Source organism: Dromaius novaehollandiae, chromosome Z (genome assembly GCF_036370855.1).
Source record: "Dromaius novaehollandiae isolate bDroNov1 chromosome Z, bDroNov1.hap1, whole genome shotgun sequence".
NCBI lineage: Eukaryota > Metazoa > Chordata > Aves > Casuariiformes > Dromaiidae > Dromaius > Dromaius novaehollandiae.
In genome coordinates, this window is record NC_088132.1 from 77,385,508 (window position 1) to 77,410,518 (window position 25,011).

The following is a 25,011-nucleotide window of genomic DNA, read 5'->3' on the forward strand; positions in this document are numbered from 1 at the left end:
AAAATCAAATTCCCACATTTCTCCAAATGATATTGTTTTTGAAAAAGAAATGCTATCAAAGTGTATATTATTTTGCAGGGAAAAAAGGGAAAATGCTAAACTGAAATAACATATGCCAGAGTTTATTTTGAAGAAGTATTTCTAATGAATTTTAATGCAAAATATGCACAGGGAAAAGATTAATATGAATTGTTTAAAAAATATTAATAGTACTTTGATTCTAAGAGAGCTTCGTTTTGCTATTAAGCATGTACCTCAAGGCAGAAAAGAACAACTCGAGATTCTGCATCTAGAAAGAGCCACTGGATAAGTACTGTACTGAAGAAGCTGTAGTACAAGCCAGATGTAATTGTAGGAGAAAAGGAAAATGATATATGATAACTGTTTATGTGTTTCATCACAAAGTTCAGCTAGGTTTGCATGTAGGGAATTCAGCACCAATGTCCTTTCTGTTTGATCTAAAAATAAGGTGCTTAAAAGGTGCAAAGTTGACAGCTGTATTTTTTTGCTTTTATAAGAAGACATGATCCAGCACACCAGAATGACATATTACAGGTAAAATGTGGGAGAGAAGGAAATGGGAAGAAGGAAATCTTACAATCTTATGGTCCAGGAGGTTGTCTGGCTAGCTAAGTGGAGTGGGTTTTTATAAATTAATAGTGAAATTAATCTAACTTTAGGCAGCTAGTGTTAAAGGCCCAAATCTTAGATTTAGAGGCCTGAAGTAAGCAGAACAAGCAGTCTTCTCTAGAGGGGGATTCCTGTGAATCATTCGAGACACCTTTAGGGGAATCCTGCACTCACCCTGTGCATGGGCCTATTTCAGCTTATTGAACTGAAATGGGAGCCTAGGATGGCTAAGTCACGCTTATATGGGTGACGCAGTTTCCTAAATGGGGAATGGAGCTGCCTCAGGAATATATCTGGATATCTGACATACGTACATTTGCTGAGTCAGCTGGTGCTAATGAGAACCTGAAGGTTGCTCAGGACTCCTCTTCCATGGACCTTTCAGAGTGTCTCTCAGTAAACTTGTCAAGATACTTAATTCAAACATTTTCAAAATGAAACACACATTTCTGCAGAAAGTGCCCATATTCAGTGAGCCCAGCAAATCCAGAGAGCCCAACTTCATGCTTGCTTAAAAGAAACAGTTAATAAAAAATACATGAAAAAATGTTTTCTTTTTTTTTAGAACCAATAACCAAAATAATCCAACAAACCTGTAAGAGTTGTGAGCAGAAACCAAGAATAACTTCAGCCCACAATTGTTTTTCCCTTGTTGAAGAAAAAAAATAAATGACAGAAATTGATTTCCACTAAATGCCAGAAAGCCTCTAAGATATTTGACAGAAGTCATGGTTTTGTTTTCATCGTATTTTCTTTAAAAGTATATCATAATAACCAAAAGAACACAGCTCTAATTATAAGAGTGATGACAATGTTTTTCAGGTAGAAGACTCAACAAGATGTTAAAAATACTATTACCTTAATAAATAGTCAGGATTATGGAAGAAATTAGGTATTCTGTAAAAGCAGTATTATACCCATGTGTCCTGTTGTTTACTTGTCAGCAGATAGTGTATCAAACCTGTCCTTCAGCCTTTTTGCATCTTGTAATAAGTATTTTATCTGAATGAATCTTTATCCTGTGGTCTAAATAAATTCAACTGTATAAATAAGTTAAATCCTATTTTTGAAAGATGCATTTATTTACATCTATTCTTTTACAGCACATCACTGGAAAGTATTGTATTTGATTTGAGAAGGAGAGAGCAGTCTGACTGCAAAAAACAGAATTAACACACAGTAGCATTCCCATAAAAGCTATCTTTTTTTGCAAATACTTGTGCATTTGTGGGAGTGCTCTGTGCAGCCAGGAAATGTCACTGCAGATGAATTTTAAATAAAGTGTTCATATTTCTATGGGGACTTTCAGATCAGAAAAGGAAATGGAATATTTACAATTTGGTGCATAATTCATTTTCTGTGGGTAACTACCAGTTTTATTTCCACCCCCAGCCTGAATGCGTTGAATTTGTGTTAAAAATAAAGATCATAAATATTAAGCTATAAACAGGAAGGCTAAGAGGTAGCAATAGTAATAATAGTAACTATTATTATTATTTTAATTATTCTTTCCTTTAGCTGTCTGCATAAAATAAAAGGAATAGGAGAAGGAATAAAAATTTCTGACAGATGTTTTGCATTATTCTTTGTGGAAGAAATATGGTTAAACAAAACACCGGCACTTTGACATTGTTTAACTGTAGATTTCGTACACCCACAGACTGTATGCCTAGTTTTGATCCTGTCCTGAATTTTGCCCTAATCTGGTGCCATTGGCTTCAGTAGAGCTCCGTCAGATTTACAACAGTGTAAATACATAATCGCTTGGCTGAGCAGTTGCCATTCTGGTTTGGCATTGGCGTTGCACTGAGTAGATACAGTCCTTTTTAGTGAGTCATTGATACAAAGCTTAGTAAAGGAGAGCCCTAATTCCTGCTCGGGGTCCTTGCCTGCCACCTCAGCAATGATAATGCAATAATAATTAATTATTTTGATGTTTATACAGTGCTTTAAGATGAAAGATGAAGAGTGGGGTATGCCTGAAAAGTGCTATTACATATTTTGTTTTCCTCTTTGGGGGGGAAAAAATCTAGCAAAGGTCGTCTCATCTTGCTGCTAACCTGATACATAGCAGATAAAAAGTTTCAGTCTGATTTCATGCCTGTCATAGCCCCTATATCACTCTGCATTTATGGAATATTTCAAAGTTGCGTTCATTTCTATCCCAGTCAGATCTCAGAGAGGACTTTGCACTTGATAACAGAATGAGGCTGCCAAGTTCCTTATAAAAGAGGAAATGGCAGGAGTGCATTTAACCTATTTTGAACAAATTGCATTGGCTGACAGTCAAATATCATATTGATTTTAACATTGCTCGCTTTATAATTTTCTGCACAGTCCTAGTCCAGCATATCTCCCTGACCTTCTTATACGCCCGTGTTTCAGGCGGTTTTAGATTTACTGAGGTATGTGCCTAACTTGTTTTAATGATGGTATATGCACTGCCCCCTGCTGATATGCCACCAAAAATACCTTCCCCCCCCCCCGCCATCAACCTTTTCTTTCCTCAGACTCCACTAGCACCAGTATTGGACATATGCATGATTTTGGGGCCTAAACTTAAGTGAGGTAGATGACTCAGTTACTTATTATAGGATTATGAATAGTTATACCAGCTAAGTTTTGGCCCATTCAAAAGTCTTTTCGGATGCCTCTGTTTTGTACTGCTGGTGTCAAACAAATCTTGTATCCAGGCTTTAGGTTCAGTGTGCACCAACACTGTAAGAAAAAAATTAAAAGATTTTTTCAGGTAATAGCTGTATTTTGGAGCAGTCCATAAAAGTGCATTTGGAGAGATTTATCTTGCCTGACTTCAACCACCTGAAATTTAGCTGCGTAGTCTAACTTACCAAAACAGGTTTCCGCTTTTGCCCATAGAGGGAGATCAGGAGCCCAGAAGGCAATTCATCCCTTCTCAGAGATCTGGGGTGAGACAAATTACTTCCTCTGTCTGCCTCTCTCTCACTCCCCAGATCAGTTTAGACTATGCGGCTGAAGAGAGATGATTCCCGAGAGGTGATTTTTAGCTTTTATCGAAAATGGGGTAACCCAATAAGTAAAAGGTCAGCATGCCTTTGTGATGTTATTAAAAAAACAACACTTCCCCCCCAAAAAGCAGAAAACCCCAGCCCACCTCCCCAGCAAAAACACCTACTCAGCCTGCAGCTCTTTCCTTCCTTCTCCTCTCCCTGTTGCCAATATGCAAGTTTAATGCAGAAAAACTATGCTTTATCCTTTCAATAGGCTTTTGATAGTCCCAATTTCCTGCCTTCCACTATGATATGTTGCTTGGAGGCTGTTGGAAATATTAATATTAATCAATGATTACGCTATCAGTTGAGGAAGTTGCTGAGTTGCAATATGTCGCTTGCCTTCACTGATTGGATGGCTGTGTCACTCCACACATTCTTCCTGAAAGGAGCTTATTTTGTGACATATTAGTAGACTAGTTGGTGGTAACACAGTCACTTTCCTTGTTGCATTTGGTTGCAGTTCCAAATGGCTAAATGTGAAAAATATCCTTACTTAATTCCAGCTCTCCTCCATTTCACTGAATTTATTTATTTACTTCATAGGTCTTCTCCAAGGAAAAAGGCTGTGGATAGTTGCAAAAATTCATTGCTGAATCCAACCTCTGTTGGGGCACATATCTTTGAAAAGGATCCTGCTGCTTATTGTTATTCATCTTTTCATTCCTAAGCACTCGCCTACAGTTTGAATATAAGGACCATTTCAGTTTTCAGAAATCAGTGCAGACTGCTAGAGAGGTTTCTGATGTGCAGAAAGTCTTACATATTATGGTGACCTGTGTTTTGTCTTGTTTTTTACAGTACCATCACTATCTGACTATAGCTGAATATAGTCTAGCGCAACAATACTCTGGTCCATAACAGCTCTTCCTCAATATTGTGATAACAACTTCAAGGAAGGCATTATGGCCATACTCATTCTTTAAACATATAAACAAGATACCTAAGTCAGCAAAGTGATTATATTAGGCTCCCTCTCCAGTCACTCAAAGCAAATATAGCTTATGGTCTTTCTCTGTGGAATATGTAGTGGATCTGAGGCAGCAACATTCCTCAAATAGGTGGTTTGATTAGGGGCCCTGGGTATGGACCTTTTTTCTTCTTCCCCCTTAGATACTTTATTGATGGTCCTCCTCATTCAGTAATTCACCTAAATGGTTTGAAACTACACGGTAGTATTGACCAAAAGGGTGTTTTTTTTCTGAAAATACAAATATTCTGCTCTGCCTTTTTATTTGTTTACCCATGTCCCATGATGTTTGCTTTAGGAATGTGTCCCTCATCCTATATGTGCTGAGAGGGGTCTCTTGTACTAATAAATAAAGTATTAGGAGGGACACAGAGGAGAAAATTTTAAATGGAAATTGTAATGAACAAGAAAAGTTTTCCTGGCATTGGATAAACACTGAGCAAAGGCTGAGCCCTTTTAACTCAAGAATGTTTAAACTGTAGACTATCATGCAACCCAGCCTGAGATTTTATACCAACCAATAATAAAAGTTTTATCCACCTAATGTGGAAACACTTGGTTAGTTCTAGGAAGCAGCATTGTCTTAATAGTAGGCAGATCTGTCTATTGCTGACATAACTAAATTAAGGTTAAATAATAATAAACATTTTTGTTCAGTATTTGCATTGAGGAGATTATTGAGTTTCTTTTCAAGATTTCTAAAAATATATTTTAAAGTCTCATCTTTAAAAGCTTCTTTCCTACAATGTTCTTATCACCTATAAGGATAATACTGTTATCAGACAAACCATCTCTGTTGAGTTTATTAAGGCAAGGACTGACTGCGAGTTGCTGACTTCAGTTATTCACATAACTCTATTTTTTTAATTTTCTTGTTGAACAAAATTAACAATGAAAAAGTTTGGGTTGACTCAAAAAGAAATGTCATGGATAAGAAAATATTTCAAGTAAACTGAAACACTTAAAGCATCTCCAAATGAAATGTTTCATTTTGGTTTGGGATTTCAGACTCTTCTTTATGTTTGAGCCCAGTCAATTTTTTTAAATAAAAAAATGTTAAAATATATAAATAAATCATATTTTCAACACTTTTCTAACAAGGTACTGAATCTGAGTCAGCTTTGCAATGGTTTGGCAATCAGAAAAATACATTTCTTAGCCATTAAATAACAATTATTTGCAGTAATAAGGATACTTTGAAAAACATTGCCCACTCCCAGGTAATTTGTAACAGAGAATTCATCCTTAGCAAATTTGCAGAATCAGGGAGCACTTCTGACCCCTGATTTATCAGGACCTTCAACCATGTGTTTGTACTTCAGAAGCCATAAGCAAGTGTTTAATTGCTTTCCTGAACCAAGGCCTGGATCATGACCTGCACCTACCCTTTCTCTACCTGCACCAACGTTGAAACATCAACTGTATTTCTACTCACAATTTTTGAGAAACCACCAAAGCATGAATGAGATCTCTGCAGGATTTTTTGTTTTTTGTTTTTTTTCCTTTGCCTGCAAATGGTTTTCATCAGAGAGGCTAAATCAAATAACTATCCAAAATAATGCAGATACTTGTTTATCTTTCCCTAAGAAGAGAAAAAACACACATTATACACTCTCAGAGATGCACACAGATGTGCTAAAGGGATGAAGTGCTGCCATCATTGCAAATGACAAAGAAACCAAATGGATTGCTAAAAGCAATATAGCCTCTTCTCTCTCCACAAGGGGAAATGGCTGCAGCTTCTATATGTTACCTGTCTGGAAAGAACTTTATTACGCTTTCTCTGTCCTGCTCTTCCCCTTCCTTTCACTCCCTCCTTTTCTCTTTCAGTTTATCAGTTCATCACATAGCAAATGCGACGTCTCCTAAATATATATCCCTTTCAGGTTTCATTGACCTATGACCCATAATGTCCCAATTTGCTTCAAGTACTTTTATTTATGCCATTCCTTGGACATATACATTTTGATCTAAGAAACCATATTCTCTCCTTAGCGCCTATGGAGCACACTTTGCAGGTACCATCAGTTCAGAAAAAGCAGTCACCCAATATATGAGATTGTGACAAGGTATAATGTAATGGTAGTTATGTGAACCTCCAATAAACTAGTGGTACTTCACAGATTACTTGGAGAGAAAGTCTTTTAGCGTGCTTGAAGAAGTATGAAATGAATTTCATTTCCTTCTCATTTGCCTTGCTTTTGAAAGGTTTCATGCAAGATATGTGACCAACTATTATAGTACTAATCCATCCATGACAGAGCTCAATTTTCCCTGAGAATTTACTTCTGAATGGGCTGCAGAAAAACTTGAAAGCTCAAAATTAAAGTACACTGAACAGAGCAGCCACTGAGCTGTGGGCAGCTGTCTGTCAAGAAAGCCAGTTGGAACAAATATGTAAATTAGATTTTATTTTTATTTATGTTCTTAAAGCAATCCGTAGAGGTAAAGTTTTACAGCCCAGTGTGTAAACAAGAGCAACGAGATGGAAGTGATGACAAGCTCCTGTTCTTGTGAGCTATTCTCATTAGACTAAATAAAAAAAAAAAGGCCCACAGGTTACTGACAGTTTAAAACAGAGCGCTGTGCTGCATTTAGTTACCCATTATATGCGGAAACACCATAGTAATTCAGGATTTTTTTTTTCTATTTTTCCTTAGTGTCACTAGCCACCTAACTTAGGTCTATTTTGGCCACAATTCTGGGATATGGTCCTGAGAAAGGCCAACATGAGTTCCACAATAAATAGCACAATTTCAGATGATACTATAATATCATATATATATGTATATGTAGTGCTAAAAGGATTGAAGCAAGCCTATTATCGTTAAGGGATAGACAAAGCTATGATGATGCCCAGGGAGATGCCTGTGGGGATGTAATTATTCCCCTACCCCTCCCTCAGTGGAGATGGTTCATGTCACACCATGTGGGTAAGGAGGAAAATTAAATCCCTTCCTGCCCCAGCTACTTGTTGTCAAAGGAACAGCCACAAAATGGGAGATAAATAGGAGAACTGTCTGGGAACATGGCATGTTCAGGCCATTTTCAACCAAAGAAGCCATCCCATCAGGGAATTTTCAGGAGTGATTGCTTCAATTTATGCCAAAAGCTGGTCTGGCTGCAAATACACCGGTACCAAGATAAAGGGATTGATTTCACACACCTGCTTCCTGACAAGCTGGCAGATATAGACAGCACCATGTGAGAAAATTGGGGTGGGATTCCCTTTTTTTCTGCCTGTGGATGTTGATATCTTTATGTGAGGTAGTCACCACAGTTTGGTCTTATCTTACACTCCAGGGAGCAAATCAGGCACTTTTAGGCCATACTTCATTTGACCTATTTTAGATGTGGGCCTCACATGAATCCTGTCCTAAAAGCTTCCATTTTTCTCCACTGGATATAAAGGAGTTTGGGGGGGAGCTCAGATGGAGATGCTTACATATTGGCAGAGCAACCTCATCCTGATGTGTGCCCTTACCTTAAAAACATAGCAATTCTTACTTCATAACTGCTTGAACATGAGGGCTAATTTCTTCACAAATATTGACAAATTTAATCTTGGCTAAAAAGCTCTCTAGTTTGACTGTGGAAGGAACTATTTCTGTGGCACATATGATTACATTCTACCTCTGCCCTGCAGCAAAACTGCAAACATTTGTGAATTTGCCTGAGGCAAAAAGTCACCGTCTCCCAAATTACATGTTGTCTTCAACATCTGATAATCACTGCCCTGGAGAATGAAAGGTGAAACTGAAGGATATTTGGTGAAACCAGAAAACATATGATTCTCTCCCCCAAACAGAATTACTAGTGATAGGACAGACCAGTGGAGCTGGAGCAATTTACATCAACGGAGAATATAACCCAAAGCTTGTTTCTCAAAAATATCCTCTTTTTTTTTTTTTTTTTTTTTTTTAAGAGTGGTGTGATGATATATAAGCAATAAAAGGATAATATGTCCATCCCCCTGCAACGACACCAAAGGAATATTCTAGAAAATATTTTTCATTGGTTTGAGATGTCTATTGTTCTCAGATCCCTACAGAAAGTTTCCAAGGTGTTGGCTGCAGGGAGGCTTACAGCATCCATGATACAGTTGTCCATGAAGTTGGCCACTAATGAAGAAACTTCATTGGAAGCAATGGGATTTTTGTGGAGATGACTCATATATTGAAAGACATTTTTATGTATATTGGGTATTTCAACCTCTTTCACATTCAGGTTGAAATAATTTCTACCAATCCCATGAGAAAATACCTAGAGGTTCTCGTGAAAATGCCTTCATCATACGCAATTGATTCACATGCTGTCCAATACACAGTTACACCTTTCTATATTTCATACCAGATGCTCTTCTGTATCTAATTTCATCCCATCATAGTTTCACCCACAGACATCATTTAGTGTGTCCTGTTATGGTCTTTTTTTTCTTGTACTAACACAAGGAATGACAAGTACACATTACAGTTTGCTTATATTGCCTATCTCAACATCTATCACATAAAAGACTTTCATAAAAACTGAAAAAGGAAAAAAAAATCATACTGTTGCAATGAAATAGTTAAAAAACATTCAGGACAAAGATTTTCTATCTTCTACAAATTAGGTATTTTCATGAGGATACAGTTTATTTGTATTTAAATGACATAATTTATCATGAAAAGTCTCAACAGTGTATTGGAAAGGTGTCTGTGTTAAACTAGAGTTTAAAAATTCCATTTACTTACAAGAATCTGAGGTCCTGGAAAAGATCTGTCTCTTGTTGCTTGCAGATAGCTAATATCATTGGAAATAAAGAGTTGCTTCATTATATGGTAAGGCACGATAGCATTAGAAGCACGCATAGAATCTGTCTGAATAAAACCCTCCCCATCTCAAAATGTTTGCTCTCCTTGAAGGCAAAGTAACTCCCTGTTACTTTTGCTTTTCTTCCAAGATGCTTTACATTTAGTGTCAGTGTTGCAGGGTCTCAACTATCTGCAACTATCAAATGAGGTACGTTTTTACTCTAAATGAGTAGGACTTGCCCAGTCTCCAGCAGCAATCATGTCTTAAGGTTTTGCTGGCAAATGAGGAAGTCAGAGTGGGATCTGTGTTGGTCCATCCACCTGCGTCCTGCTTCCAGCTATGGCTGGTGCCTAAAGCCCAGAAGGGTGGTGGGAGACACCCAGCTCTTGGTGCAGTCCGCATGCAGGAAACATTCTGTGTCTTCCCACTTGTGGTTTAGGGAACGACAGACTGGAATGCCATTTTTCTCTCCTTTCCTTCCTAATCCAGGCTGTGGAATTCCATCCAGCAATTTCTGCCTTTGGTGAAACAGTGCCTGGTTAAAGTGCAGTGAGTCTTATAAAGAAATAAAAAAGTTTGGTCTAGGAGGCCTCCAGTGAGGACAGAGGAAGGCAGGAAAGAAGGTCACTCTGTTCCAAAAAAACTAAGTATAGAAAGGAAATTAGTTCTGTCTAAAAATCAATTTTATTGAATAGAGACCTAAAACCATACTATTTTCCTGGTTAGGGGGAAAAAATCAAACAAAAAAGTAGAACCCCACCACTTGGCTTTCTGTCATTATGTTTTACCAGAATCTGTGTTTGCAAGATTCCTAGGGGATGGATCATAAAGTATTGCAATTTATGCCAGTCCTAAGTGACATCATATGCATTACAGAGTTCAAACCCCAACAGCTTTTCAAAGTTTTTCCTCTCCCCACCCCCTTTTCTTTTGTTATATATCTTTCCTGCCATGAAAAAAGATTTCTGGCACCAGAAACCTGCACCTTTGTAGATTATTTCTGTTTTCAGTTACTAGAGAAAACTAGATATTTGCAGCCACTTAGAGGCAAGTAGGGTGATACAAGTCCTCAGAGACAGACACTACTTCTACTTCATGGATAGCCCATATGAAAGATTAAGGGCTTGATCCTGCTTAGTACTGAGTGCCTACTGCAAGCTGCTGAGCTCTCCCAGCTCTTTTTTTCACCAAAACTACTAAATTTATCCTGTCAATTCAGATTCTTCCTGTATCATGAATCACATTTTGACATAGTCATAATGAAATATACTTTCATTTTCTTCTGAAGTGGCTTTTTATGTGGAATTATTATTTTTGTAATTGTGCATGAGATTAGAGATATTGCAGTCAAAATATTATTTTTCTTTTTCTGAAAGGGAAATTGTATAAAAATTTTAAGACCTTCCCTTTGCAGGGAGTTTCAAAATATTTTGGTTTTGTTCCAGTCTCTGTCTTCCTGCCTCTTCACAGAAGATGAAACCACAAATTCATTTGAAAATAGTCCTCAATTTGAAATTCTTCTGAATTTTTGGAGGAATCATTCATACCATGAACTCTTTCTCTTATTCCATCACTGGGTAAGCCTCTGTCCCTCTTACACTGTAAAACACAGTGCTTACCAGGCCAGGGTACTCATGGATTAGCTAGCAGTGGTAAAGGGTTTTGAGGAGCATTACTCAATGGAGCATCTACAGCAGCAGTTGCCTGTTTTCCTTTTTCTGATATCTTTAAACCAAAAATGGTTATGAGTTGGGACGCAAGATTGAAAGACAAACACAGGTTTACTCAGGGGTATGTGGGTGAAACATAATACATTGTAATTCTGATGGCCCTTTCCAGCCTAGACTACTCTAGATCTAATAAGTCTCTTCCTTTTGCATCTATAGGACCAAATTGGACAGAGAGAAGAAAAACGAAATCTCTCTTTAGCACTTTAAAAGGTTTTTTTTGAAGTTTTATCACTGAACTAAGATGCAACACATCTGTATTATTTCCAAATTCTGCCACAAAATCCTAGTGTCATCAGAAGCAAATCAGTTTGTGTCAGATTTGACCATGGATTATCAGTAGGACTTTGAGGGTCTTCAGAATAAGGAACAGTATATATGATACTGCTTTAGCTCCAAAACTAGGTTTCTCATTAATTTTGACACATACTGCTTTGAAACAGTATACTGCATAACTCATGATTTGGGGTTTCAAGAGAAAACAACTTTTATACTGTACATAATAAATCAGACTTGAAAAAAAAAGGATTTTCTCAAGGTCTGTGCTATTTAATTAAATACTTTATTTCTTTTTATACTTTATTTCTTTTTTACATTAAAAAAAGAAAAAAAATCCCCACAATTATATATGGTTAAAACTTTACATTCCCATAAGGAATCTGCATTCCCATGAGGAAACAAAAAGTGACAGCACATTATTTTTAAATAAAAGCTTAAAAGCATTCTCAGGATGAAGAAAAAGGTCTAGCTGATGTGAAGTTTGTCTGGTGATGCAGTAGTTGATACCTATATTCATATGGCTGGAGAGTGGGCTGCAAGATATTAGCATACAGCCCATTCAGGTATGCAACCTGACATTTTCAGAACATCCCCCAAATGTGTTATTTTCAGTTGTATGTGAATGCCTTTAAAAATGTAGTTCCTTAATTGCTTTGTGTTTCATTTCTTTGTGTCCTGTAAAATGATAATGTTCCCCTCTATCATCTAACAGAATCATTTCTCTGGGTTTAAGCAGTAGCTGGAACACAAGACTCTGGGTTTAAGGCTTCAAGTTACTACTGTGATGGTAATCATTTGTAAGCAAACCCAGGTGAGAATCTGCTTAAGCTATTTAGCTTTGATTCATCTGGACAAGCAGATCACTTAATAGCAGAAACTCTGGAAGCCTTTTTTCTGAAACAGCTTTTCATACTTTTGCTCATATGTCAAACCCATGACAGAATATTTTTATTGATCATAAGAATTCCTTGAGGTCTCCAAATTCTAGATATCCTGCAAGAAAGATAGTTAATTTTATTTTACTTTTTTAAATGGAAGCTTGACATAATGTGGTTGAACTTTCCCAGAATGGAGGAACAGATCTTTAGGGAAACATAATTTCAGCCTCTATGGTTCTACTGTATTCCTTCCTCCTTGTAGTTTTGAAGTCCATCTTGTCCTCTGTCTAGAAATCTATTTCTAGTCACCTATTGAAATGAGATAAAAAGATACAGAAGAACCCCAAAATAAAGCATGATAGAAGTGAGGAGAGGGAGAAGACTACAAAACATAAATATAAAAAATAGAGAAGGGGCCAGGGAAAACAGGCAGTTCATAGGAACTCATGCAGGGGCCTTTGCTACAGACAGAAGAGCCTGGAAAACAAATACAAACATAAAGTCTGTGCTCAGTGTGTGCCTTTAAGCCATTGGCATTAATTAAGATTCTATGGCTTACAAACAATTATGACATAATTAAAGTAAGATTCTTTCTACAGTAAAACAATAAGAAATGACTTTTAGAAACCGTGGGAACTATTAAAACGGCACATCAGTACCAAAATGAGCAATATTTACTAGTATTAGCACTGTTAAAATGCCTTTTGAAGACAAACTTAGGCAATTATTACTCAGAAAAAAACTCACACTTGGAGATATAGAACAGTGATAATTAAATCCCTCTCTATATATATCTCTGGTTTTGGTGTTTGACAGAATAGAGTCTTTAAGAGAATCTATTTTAATGGTTTTGAATTAGCAAGATTTTCAAACAGAGAGAATGCACTTAGCAGGAGGTTGATATCTACTGGAAGCTTTGTTACTGGTATTATTTGAAAGGTTAGGGAGCTGTTTTAAGGCACCATTTGACAGAGATGTGCCTATGTCTGAGTACAGTGTAGCATCTTGCAAGCTTTCTGAACATGGTTATGGTACACTGAGGCCCAGTCCCTACTTAGAGCAGGCAGTTTTGAGCACAATATGAATTCTTCTCACATTCATGCTATTAGGATTATGGGGGGAAATACATTACTTTTACTCGAAAACAAGGTCTTGTTTTGTTTGACACTGTAGCTACATACAACTTAACTAGCAAACAAACAAACATGGCCTTGGCTAAAAAGAGCTTACAGAAACAACAAGAAACAGGATTAAAGAAGAAGCAAAGAGTGAGAAAGTGATTTGATTTTATATGAGTTAGCTACTGGGCCAGTGTTTAGGAGCAGAACCCAGATTTCTTTATCGTTATCCTTCGCACTGTTCCTTAAATCATCCTGCTCAGTTTCCTGATTTTTCCTGTGCAGCTCAGAAGTACTGATTCTAGCTAGTGTTCAGTTGTCATTCAAAAGCTAAGGAGTCTGAGAGCATCACAACCTGCTTTTCTGCAATTGGGATTGCACAGGTCAATCTTGCTGATCAGGCAGCAAAGCAAAGCGAAACAAAGCTAAGAACTACCTGGGCCATACAGATCACCATTTCTCGTTCTCTATTCTCCTTCCTTCCCTTATTCTTGACATGTTGCTTGGACAAATTGTAGGGGAGTAACACTCTGAATCCCCCAAATAGAAAGATTTACTCTACGTGTGGGAGAAGCAGTCAAATTCACTCATTTCTTAGAAGAAGGAATGCACACTCCAAATAGGCATGGTGTGTGATTAACATTTAAGCATTCAGGAATACCATTAACTTTTTAAAAAAAAGAAAGAAAAAGAACACAATAGGTAATCTACACCTATTTCTGCCTTATAGAAAGACTAGATTCCTCCTGGATTTTGACTGGGATCAATTTCACAATAGCAATATCCAAAATAATATTTTCTTGAATAAGGGGTATTCCATCTTTATCCTGGGAAATGCTGATTTTGTTTGCTATTCAAGTCTTCCTCAAATCTCCAAATCAGCACAAGTCATTATGCACAAGTCCGTGTGTAGACTGTGTTCTCCAGCCTTTCCTCTTACTTTTTGAATACAGTACAAGTTCTTGGTGTTTTATCTTCAAGATAATAGTCTGAATGTTCATTGGCAATTGCAGGATGGAGACTCTAGTCAATACTGTGTTTATATGACACAATCAAATTTCAAGGACAAAACACCTCTGCATGGGGGATGCAGTTTCAGCCCAAGACAGAACTCCTTTAGGAGCTGTGGACCAGCTGCAGGCTGTCCCACATGCAAGAGTCATGTTACAAAACTGAAGTGATGAGAACAGTACGTAGATTTAGAGTATGAAGCTATATAGAACAGGGTTTAGGATAACATTAAATGCTCTAGAAAAGAGCAAATATTATTCCTCATCTGTATTTTAAAAATGAAATTTGTTAGAACAGCATACAAATGCAATAGAGAGATCTCTGTTTGTGATTGACAGTGGCTGAACATCTCTACTGTGTATATTACTGCAGTGGATTTGACACTAGATGCCGTGCCGTGGTCTTTTCACAATAAAATTCAATCCATGATGCTGTTTTTCCATTCCGCTTAATTTTAATTAAAGAAAAGTGCAATATTTGTTAAGCAGGGTGGTCCAAGTTTGGGTTATATAGAAAATAAAAAGGTCAAAGGTTGATATGAATAATAATGTTTTCATTATTTTAAAACTTAAATGAGAGTGAAACAATTTAGATAGGAATAATTATAATAATAATTAAAAATATGAAAACATGTCTCTGAAGTGAAACTTGATGGGATTTCTCCAGCAAAATGTTTTTGTATTAATAAGCATGATTTATGTAAAATAAAAAATACTCATAGACTACTCTTTGGATCACCCTGATTTGAATTTTCCTTCTTTTCCAAACAAAACAGAAATGATTTATTTCATGTTAGTTCAAAGTTAGTAAGCATTAATCTCAGCTATTCCAGAGTTGTTACTGGAAAGTTCACAATAGTCTTGGTTCTGATGAGTTGACATCCTCAGTAGGATTTTACATCCCATGATACATTTTGATCCATTGGTCCCAATCATGGGAGATTTACTCCAGATAGAGATGTGACCCAAAGTTACATGACACATCCATTCTGCAAATTTCATCAGAAATTACCTTGACTCAAGTGGATTCTGGTCAATTTTGAATAAATTGGCATTTTGATACATTACAAAGCATTTTAATGGATTGACTTTCTGCTCCAACTTGGGATGAAAGCAGACACAGAATATTAGGAATGAAAATTCTGATATTCATTCATCTATATGCTGCACTTTCAGGGACCATAAGCCTTGTCATGAGAACTCAACTCTTCCCAGTTTTGGATAATCCAAGATATGCCTTCAGACTAGGATCACTTTAATACTGAGGGGGTGTTCCACTGCAAAAAGAGATGTCTAAAACTCACTGAAGTTAAGCAAAAGGTTTTGCTTCATCTCTGAAAGCTAGACCTATTGTGCATAAACCTCAGAAGATGTTGCTGGCCTCATCAGCCCTGTGTTTCAGCTCAGAAAGGCTGAGTAAAGCCCTCTTTCAAATTCTTGCTTGCTTGCTTGCTTGCTTCCTTCCTTCCTTCTAGCCAAAATGACAAAGTTCTGAAAACTTCTTCAGAGAATCTCTTAGGTCCTCTCTTTTCTTATTATAGAAGAGGATAGAGAAGCATCTTGAAGACTGTAGAGTTACTCTTGAAGCAGGATATTTCTGAAAGAACTTCTGTAGTAGTGAAGACTATAATCTTCGCTGATATACTGGTGAAAGTATATTACATCTGGATATAAAATAAATTAATCTACAAATTTAGTTTGTGATCCACTTCTAAAACAAAGGCTATCGTTTGCAGATTAAGTATAGGGCCTTCTCTGTAACGCGTACTATATTCATGGACTACAGATAATTGGGAATACCATAAATGTATGTCTAACGTTCACACATACTCCTCAGGTTTATTGGCCATAAAATTGCCTCCCATCTCATTCTTCACAACAAGACTACTCATTCTTATATTGCACCTAGCACAAGGACAGTGTTTCAAGAACCCCTAAGATACGCATTCATACAGATTCCTTTGCATTGGCTAATCCTATTCCTCCCAGAGCCCCTGAACACTCAAACATCTTCTAAAGGACTCCATTCTTATCCATTGTTTGAAACCATCAATATTTACTGGATCAGAAGTGGGCACACGTATGTATAACTTACTACTTTCTGTGGTTAAGAAAGAAATCTGCACCATATAACTTTTTCTTGTTGTTATTGCATGTATTCCACTTTAATCACTCTTGTTATTCTGCATTTAATTTTCTTGATATGCATTAAATCAACAAAAGAATCATGTGATCTCAGAAGGTAGGTTAGAAAAAGTTCAGCCATGAAAGAGCTTGGTCTTGTAACTAGAAAAGAATGCCATGGTCATCACCTCTTCTGTGCACTAGCAGCTTTAGCTGATGGCAAACTACAATAGCATAGCATCCAGGACTTTGACATTTACAGTGCTGTGCAGAATAAGAGTCACATCTGGGTACAAATTTTCCCTGTTGTTTTCCTGTTCATGTTTTCTATTTGAACTCCACTTGCCAAGATGATGAGTCCTCATTAGAAGTGTCCCATTTGGTCCCACAGCCAAATAACAATGAAAACAAACCATGTTGTAACTCTTATTTTATCTCTCCCTTTGTATGGTGCCTAGAAAATGATGTGCCAGAGAATTTCTGCCCTTGGCTTCTGAACTCCATTCAGTACTTGGCTCATCATTCATGTAAAAGAGTATATTAACACATACAGTTCAGGAGTACATTAGCAATCATAATTTGTTTCAGGTACTAAAGGCTGTTCATTTTGTTGGTGCAAAATGCCTCGGGGATTAAGTAGGTAGTAGAAGAGCTGGAAAAAGAACCCCATAAATAATTTAAAAAAATAATAATTAGACATAGCTACATGGAGGATTAGCAGTAATTTCCATAAATGAAGATACTGAATATTGGGTTACCTGATGTGGTTTTTGTCTGTGATAAACCATAAAACCTCAGATCCAGCTACTTTCATAGCTAATGTTTTGCATATCCTGTAATATAATGTATTTTTTTAAATCACTACAGATGGGGAAACGCAATGGCTCATGAAATTGGTGAGGGAATATAAGGTCTTTGGATCAAATCTGCTCTTATACAGGTACGAGTTTGTAGTTATAAAAACTACAAACTCGAACCCTCTGGAACAAGGTGTAAAACCTTAAATCTTTCAAGAAGGTCAGTAGGAGGAAACAAAAGAACAAATACCCTTCCCACCTATCCTCCTTGCAATGGCAATTAGCAGAGCCTCAGTCATTTACAGCAAAAACCAAAGCCTGGTGCAAACTCTTTTTATGCAGCTTATAGTCCTGTCTCAATCGCAGCACTAGCAGCAGTTCCTGGAACACAGTTGACATGTTGCTGGCCCATTCTCCTTACGGCGTGAGTGAGGTTTGCATCGACAGAAAGAGGTAGGTCAGCTTGACATGACCAGTGTTTATATTGATAGCAATGCTAGTTTTAGGTTGAATTAAGTTACATTTGCTCTGCCTGTGAAGCACCGCTAATACTTACTGCAAACCAGGATCTGGCTCAAACACAGGAAGGAGAATTTGGAAAACTGATTTGTATCAGAGTACAGCTGAGGCTGCTGGCAGCAAGGAGAACATTTTCTGTTGTATTCTAAGGAAAAGAGGTGTGATATTGGACACTATGTATTTCTTCCAAAAGATGTATCATACTGCATTAAATCTGGTATCTTCTTTTCCCTTATGAGGGCTAAAGAATTCTGGTCTGTAAGAATTTCTAAGTTATCAGAATTAAAGGCAATATGTAAAGGACAAATATTAATTGTTAACACTAGTTTTAGCATGCGTAATATTATCTTTTTAAAACATTTATAGAAATTACCAAAACTAATTATAGAACCTAATTGTGGCTACTCAGTGGCCTTTCTGAAATCCTTTTCACTCATTCCTTTGGCTTGCAGGCATATATTCATGCTAAGGAAAAAAAAAAAAAAAAGAAAGAAAAGCTGTTATAATTAGATCTAATTGGTGCCCTTTAACACTATGGGCCTGACTGAGTCCCTTTGAAGTCAAAGGGAATTTGCTGAATGAGAGACTTCGGATCATGCTGCAGCTCAGCAGAGAAGTCAGGAGAATGAGTATTCCAGCTTCCTTCATCTGCAGTGGTTTGCAAGCCTTCCTTTTTCTACAGCTAGGAAATTATCCACCAGCCCTAATAAAACAAGAAAATGAACAAGTAAACAAAAAAAAAAGGTGAGAGAAGGGAGTGAGAGAAGAGATATGGAGGTAATACTGGCAAAGATTAATGCAACAGTTCTTATCCTTCGGAAAGCACAGCCTGAAAACTTATTCCAGTCATCTTAGACCAAATAAAAGGTACAGCATCGCCACCCCTGTTCTGCATAAAGCAGCTAAGCATCAGGCAGCTATCTACTGCATTTATGTAAAATGTTCCATTTGGGAAGAAGAAAAAAAAGATTGGAAATGTAGTGGTATATAATTGCATCTGTCATCCCAAAAGAAATAGGTCTTTCCAGATGAGGAGAGAAATTTGTTGTTGGAGAAAGGCCAAAGGTCACCTTCCTCCAGCTGTATTGAGCAACAAGAACCTTACTACTGCAGGAGTGGGCATTCATCATCTGTTTAAAAAATAAGAAGGGAAATCAAAAGGACATCTGAAAAGTGAAACAAATCGGAATCTAGAAAATGCTTGTTGTGCCGCCAATTCGATCCACCTAAAAAGAAAATGCAACAGTTGCTACAGTAATTGCCATTCCTTTCATTAATATACATGCAAGGAAGGCAGGTTTTTTATCTCATTTGGAAGCACACGCACACATACACACATGAACAAGCTAACGAAACCCTCACTCAACTGCACATATTCTCATCTGACTGGTTGAGAAGAAGCTAGAGGATTCAGTTTGTACCAGACCTTGAACTATCAGGATACAGCATAGAAAAAATTACAAATGGAGGAAGCTTTGTTTGTCCTGAAAGTAGATGGACAAACAGCTGCTGCATGAGACCGCTATGTGGTCCATGCTGTAGTCACAGAGGGTACTGGGTTTCAGTACCCTAAACACTTCCATTAATCTTCAGATGACTTGAGGAAGCCTGGATGTCTCGCATCAATTCTACATTTCCCATCTCCACAGATACTAACGTCAGACTCCCACCAGTTGCTGAAATCAGTGAAATGGTTGATGCTTTTTACAGACATGTCAGAGAGGGTTTTGCACGGCTTAGCTTAGATGCTGGAGCGGTGTGGACATAACAGCACCAAATGCAGTGCTGGCTCCGAAGTCCACCTGGGTGCTGAATACACATGTGGGAAACTAGTCCACATAGAAACTAGTCTCAGCTGCTTTTAGCACTGTTGCAGTCAGTCCTGGAGCTTGCTGCTTTAATGCTAGTTTGTGCTTCGAACATCTGTGTGACTGCCAGGTATTCCTAGTCCTTATCTCTGCTGAAAGAGTGTAGTGTTAGTGTAACTATGCTGAAATTGTCTTGTCCCAGAGTGGCAGGGGGGAGAGTGAAACGGTGACTCTGGAAACACGCAGAATTGAGTGCATCCTCACTCTGCAAATGGAGCTGAAATAAAACTCTGTGAGGTCCCTAACGGCCCAGAGCACAGCCTATCACCCACCTCTCCACGCATTCACTCTCAGCCACTACTTGTGGTCTGCAGAGACAATAAACCTCACCAGCCTAATTTCATTCTGCCTACATTCCTTAGTAAACTAGTCCAGTGAGGTTGCTGGACATACTTGAATTTCACAAACCTACTTAGGATCCTGTAGTTTTATCCAAATGAGATGTATTTTACAGTGGCCAAATGCAAGGTTTGTCCTTATACCTTTAGATGTGTGTAGAACTTTCAAGATTATATATATTTAAATATACATGTACATATAAGCATGTATGCATGAATGTATGGCATGCACATCCATACAGGCATAAAAACATAAATATTTACAGGTACAGAAATAAAATGTGAAAAAGAAATTAGGGCATGTTTACAGACAGGAACTGTATAGAAGGCTTAGGCTCAACAGCTCAATCACAAACTCTTACTAAAGGTGTGAAGGTGTTAAAAGTTCATGCGATTCTTGAGCATATAGTCAGGAATATGATGTTGAGAATAAAGAGGTGGTACCATAACCACCAAGTATGAAGCCTGGTCGTGGAATGCACCATCATGTTTTGGTACCCAGTTTTTAGCAAAGGTGTTAAAAATGGTACAGAAAAGAGACAGAAGAATTGTAAGATGGAGAAAACAATATATAGTGTTACTTCAAGGACTCAGACTGTTCAACTTACCTAAAAGGACCTCAGGAATTATCTTGCTTACAGTATATAATTAGTGCCAAGAGAAGATGTATCAAGAACTAAAGGGCCCTCCAGGGAAAAGAGGCTGGACCAGGGCAAGGTAAATGGGCATACAACAGGTCAGGGCATATTGCTTTGTAAAACCTAAGAAAGAACCCAAGCACATCGAATTGGGCTTTTTCTAGCAAGCCAGCTAGTATTGGTAGAAGGTCGCAGAAAAGACACATCCTCCACTTCTGACTCAAATGGAGGATGACAGCCTGTTGCTGCTGCCCCTTACTCAGTTTCCTCAGTAGCACCGCTCTCTGATCTTAACTGTTTAGCTCCATCCCCACCGAAGATCTGGTTGACTGTCAGTATGAGACCATGGGACGGCGTAGCTGGTATTAAAATGTTTGTTTTCTTAAGTTATGGAAATATGTACACACATACACCTTCACCTTCCTCTTCTGTCTCTTTTTCTCTCTCTTACATACAGATAACAAAACAAAACCCTATGTTAAAATAACATCATTAAGGTTGCAAAGTCAAGCTTGCAGAAATTAGAGAATGTGAAAATTAAGTTTTCCTGTGAACCTTAATTAGCTGAAGGTGGCAGGCACCCTGTGGAAAAGATAGCATGTGATCATGTAATTAAAGACTGTGCCATAATGCCCCCACACAAGGGTGCCAAATTAATGTTGCGCGGGCAAACTTAATTCGAGCATTTCCTAACTTATTTTGAGTGCTTGACTTTGCAACCTTAATAATGTTCCTTTAATGCATTTTTGTATGTGTAATTTAGACAGAACTATCTTAAAGAAGCTTTTTGTCTGAAATATTACTGTCACTGAATCTTATTTAGACTCTTATTATATTATCATGATTTCATGGCATTTTAATTTATATTGCATTATTGGACTGTTAACTTACTTCCACTACTCAATTAGGTTGGCAATATTGTTTCACTTTTAATATGCTTCTCTTGCTGTTCAACATATTATAATTATTAGAAGGCTATTTATATTTACCTAATGTCAATTTTTCTTTCAGTTAAGCAAGATTCTATTAAGTGTCACCATGTTAGCTGCAAACATCGGTAGGAAAGAAAATTATCTTAATACAGTTGCATAAATTTGTTCAGGAGACTTCTTTAACTCATGTTCAGAACATGATATCCTGACTGTGTAACTTAAAATTACAAATAAATAAATAATAATAATAATTAACAATAATAGCGTAAGACATCATTTAACATAAATAGTGTCTGACATTCATTTGATTCTTTGATTATTTGATGACATACATTTGAGAAGACTGCATATCTGCTTTTATTAGCAGATATTATTTTATTTCCTATAACCTCTCATAATGTCCTGTGTATTTAATAGATCTAGTATACTAAATAATTTTATAATAAAATATTCTTATAACTGTACATTTTACTACTATCTTCCTTACTGTTCAAAACAACACCTGTAAAATCAGAAAGCTGTACCAATCTAAACTCAATGGTACATAAACCCAGAAAGTTGCACCTGCATTAATAGTTGTGCTGGTTTTGGAGATGCTAAGAGCTGGAGATATCTAAAATAGCTTACACCTCTATACGTTTTATGCCATGTCTCTCTCTCTGTATCGACTGCATATGATATCAATATGATCAGTTAGGTACCAACTACTGCTGGGATCCAGGCTGGTTGATCTATGTTTGAAATCTGATTTCTAATGGACCTCATCTACTAAAAAAAATTAAAGAGAACACCCCCCTCCCACCCAACCTCCACCCTGTGGCTTAGACAATGAGTAGATCTGTGCACTAGGATGTTTTCTAACTGAGCAGTTGAAGCCCTTGCCAGCCTCCAATTCCCTCAGTAAGGTTTGCAACCAACAGGCTATTTTTCAAAAAGGAATAAAAAATTATTCTTCCATTTTGGGGGATTCTCTAATGATTTCAGCAGACTGGAATGCAGTAGAACTCTAAACAGGAGGCAGACAAAAAGCTTCCCCAAACAGGCCATTCTGAGCCTCTGCAAGCACTGAAAGTTAAATGGTCTTGGAAATTTAGTACAATCAGGGCAGCACAAGTGATTCCAGTTAGGCCCAGTTTGGAGGTAGTTAGGTTCACTTCCTGGGACTTAGGTAGGTTTTTAAGTGAATGAATCACAATATTTTGCAGGATTTAGTCGCATAGTTCTGCGTCATGCTGTTGCAGTATTCAATTCTCTCATTTTTAATATTAGTTTTAATGATGCCTTCAAGAACAACAAAGGGATTCAATCCCTCCCTGGTGTTTAAGCTGTACACTGCACATATAGGTAGTATTATCAGGTGCCTTCTTCAGTTATTATTAGCAAAGCTATACCTGTTTGTGGGTGTGTGCAGTAGGAAGCTTAAACCACCTAATTTTGCAATAGAAGCTAATAGCTTTCTTCCTTTAATTAATTCTACTGCCAGTCTGAACTCACTGTAATTGGTATATCCAAAAGCGAGGATTAGCAGAGTGGACCAGACCATTGGCCTGTTCACTTCAGCAGCTTGCTTTTGAAGTGGATAGCAATAAGAGTTCAGAAAGATGGTTCAAGAAACCCTGTAAAGCACATTTTTTCCTCAAGCTTTATGTATTTGCTTACATAATATTTTGCGGGCAAGTGAGAATTTGGCCTTCCACTCTTCCTGTCATAAACTTGTTCTTCACCAAAATCCCTATAACCACTTGTCTGCAGACCTATACAGCTTGACTGTAGGTCTGCGCTGAACACAGCTGCATGGCTGCTCCTTCAAACCTGGATTCCTTCTGACTTTCAAATTTTAGACAGCACTTTCTTGGATCTGCTTGGAAAATCCTGTGGATATATGCTCAGCTTGTATTCAGTTATTCTCTGAAGTACAAGGGTTTGCCATTTTATTTCCTCTTCAATAGTGAGGTGCAAGAAGGAAGTACAGTGAATATTAATTCGGATTATTGGAGGAAAAACAATGGTATTTTTTTTTCATTTCCATCACAATGAGTAATCCATAAGTGCCATGTACAAGTACTACAGAAAGAACAGTACAGAACAGAAAACAGATGGCTAAAGTATAGCATATCAATGCCTTCCCATTGATAACAGTTATTTAGCCTGCTCCACCATAATTTTAATTAAGAGAACACTTTTCCTGCAGATGCTCCCCATACCATTTTTGAAGCAAAGATGACTGTACCATCTGACACCTGTGTTTGACCACAGTTTGGCAGGATGTCCTAAACTGGTCTTTTAGAAGTCTTCAACAGCCTAAGGAGCAGATCTGAAACCCACACATGAAAGGAGGTGTGTAGAAGGAAGATCCATAGCTGGTGACTCAAAGAGTAATACATATACTTTCAGCTTTGGTTCACTTCTCAGCCCCATTCCATAACATCGATAGAGGAAGTTTTCCATTCTTTCCCACTAATCATCTCTGGCATAAACTTGGCAATCTTGTCTGTGAGAATCTGCCTATAATAATCTAGGCCAGTCACAAGGAGAGAAAAAGCAGATAGATACGGCATCTTTGAATGGATATGCACCAAAAGGCTTTTTTGTTTTTTTGCTTTGTTTTAAATAGAGGCAGAATGAAGGCCAAAAGTGGTGTATGAGTAAGATTTGCTTGGTATGAGGCAGGACACACTGCTTCTTAATCTGAGTAAAAAAAAATCCTCTGATTATCTCTTAACAGTAGGAGGGAGTCTCAGCTTAAAGTTGTGTGCTCCCTTCTCATTCCTTTTACGACAGGGCTCTCATCAGCACTCTGCAAACTGCTGGACCAAATTCTCCACCTTGATTTTGGTGGGGTTGAGAGAGAGAAGAATTTAGCTCCCTGTTGATAGATGGCTGGCTGTGTATGTGGGAGGGGGCTGAGGGGAAGGCTGTTAATTAAATTTGAAGGCGAGATTCTGCTCTTTGCAGCTGAATTAAAAATAAAATACCAATTGAAGTTTAATTACTGTCTTTGCTTACTTGTGCATTCAAACTTGAAAGATGACTTCACACTCCATTTTTAAGCTCCTGCGGCTCAGAGATGATTACGGAGTTTGAGAGCTGTGTGACACACAGTCTTATCAAATACCCCATGCTACCACAGAGGCATTTATGCTGCTGATAAGGTAGGCAGCAAGTGAAATCTCTGGGCCAAATTGAGAGGGATGCTACCCTGCAGCATGCAAATAGGAAGGGGGCCTGCTTTAGGAAACCCCAGACTCCCATTGGCTTCAGTCGAGGTAATGATTACTTATTAACCAGTAGCAGTTATTCATTACTGGCTAACTATGAGATAACTATTGCTGTCCTACGGTGGGAGAAAAGATTTAATTA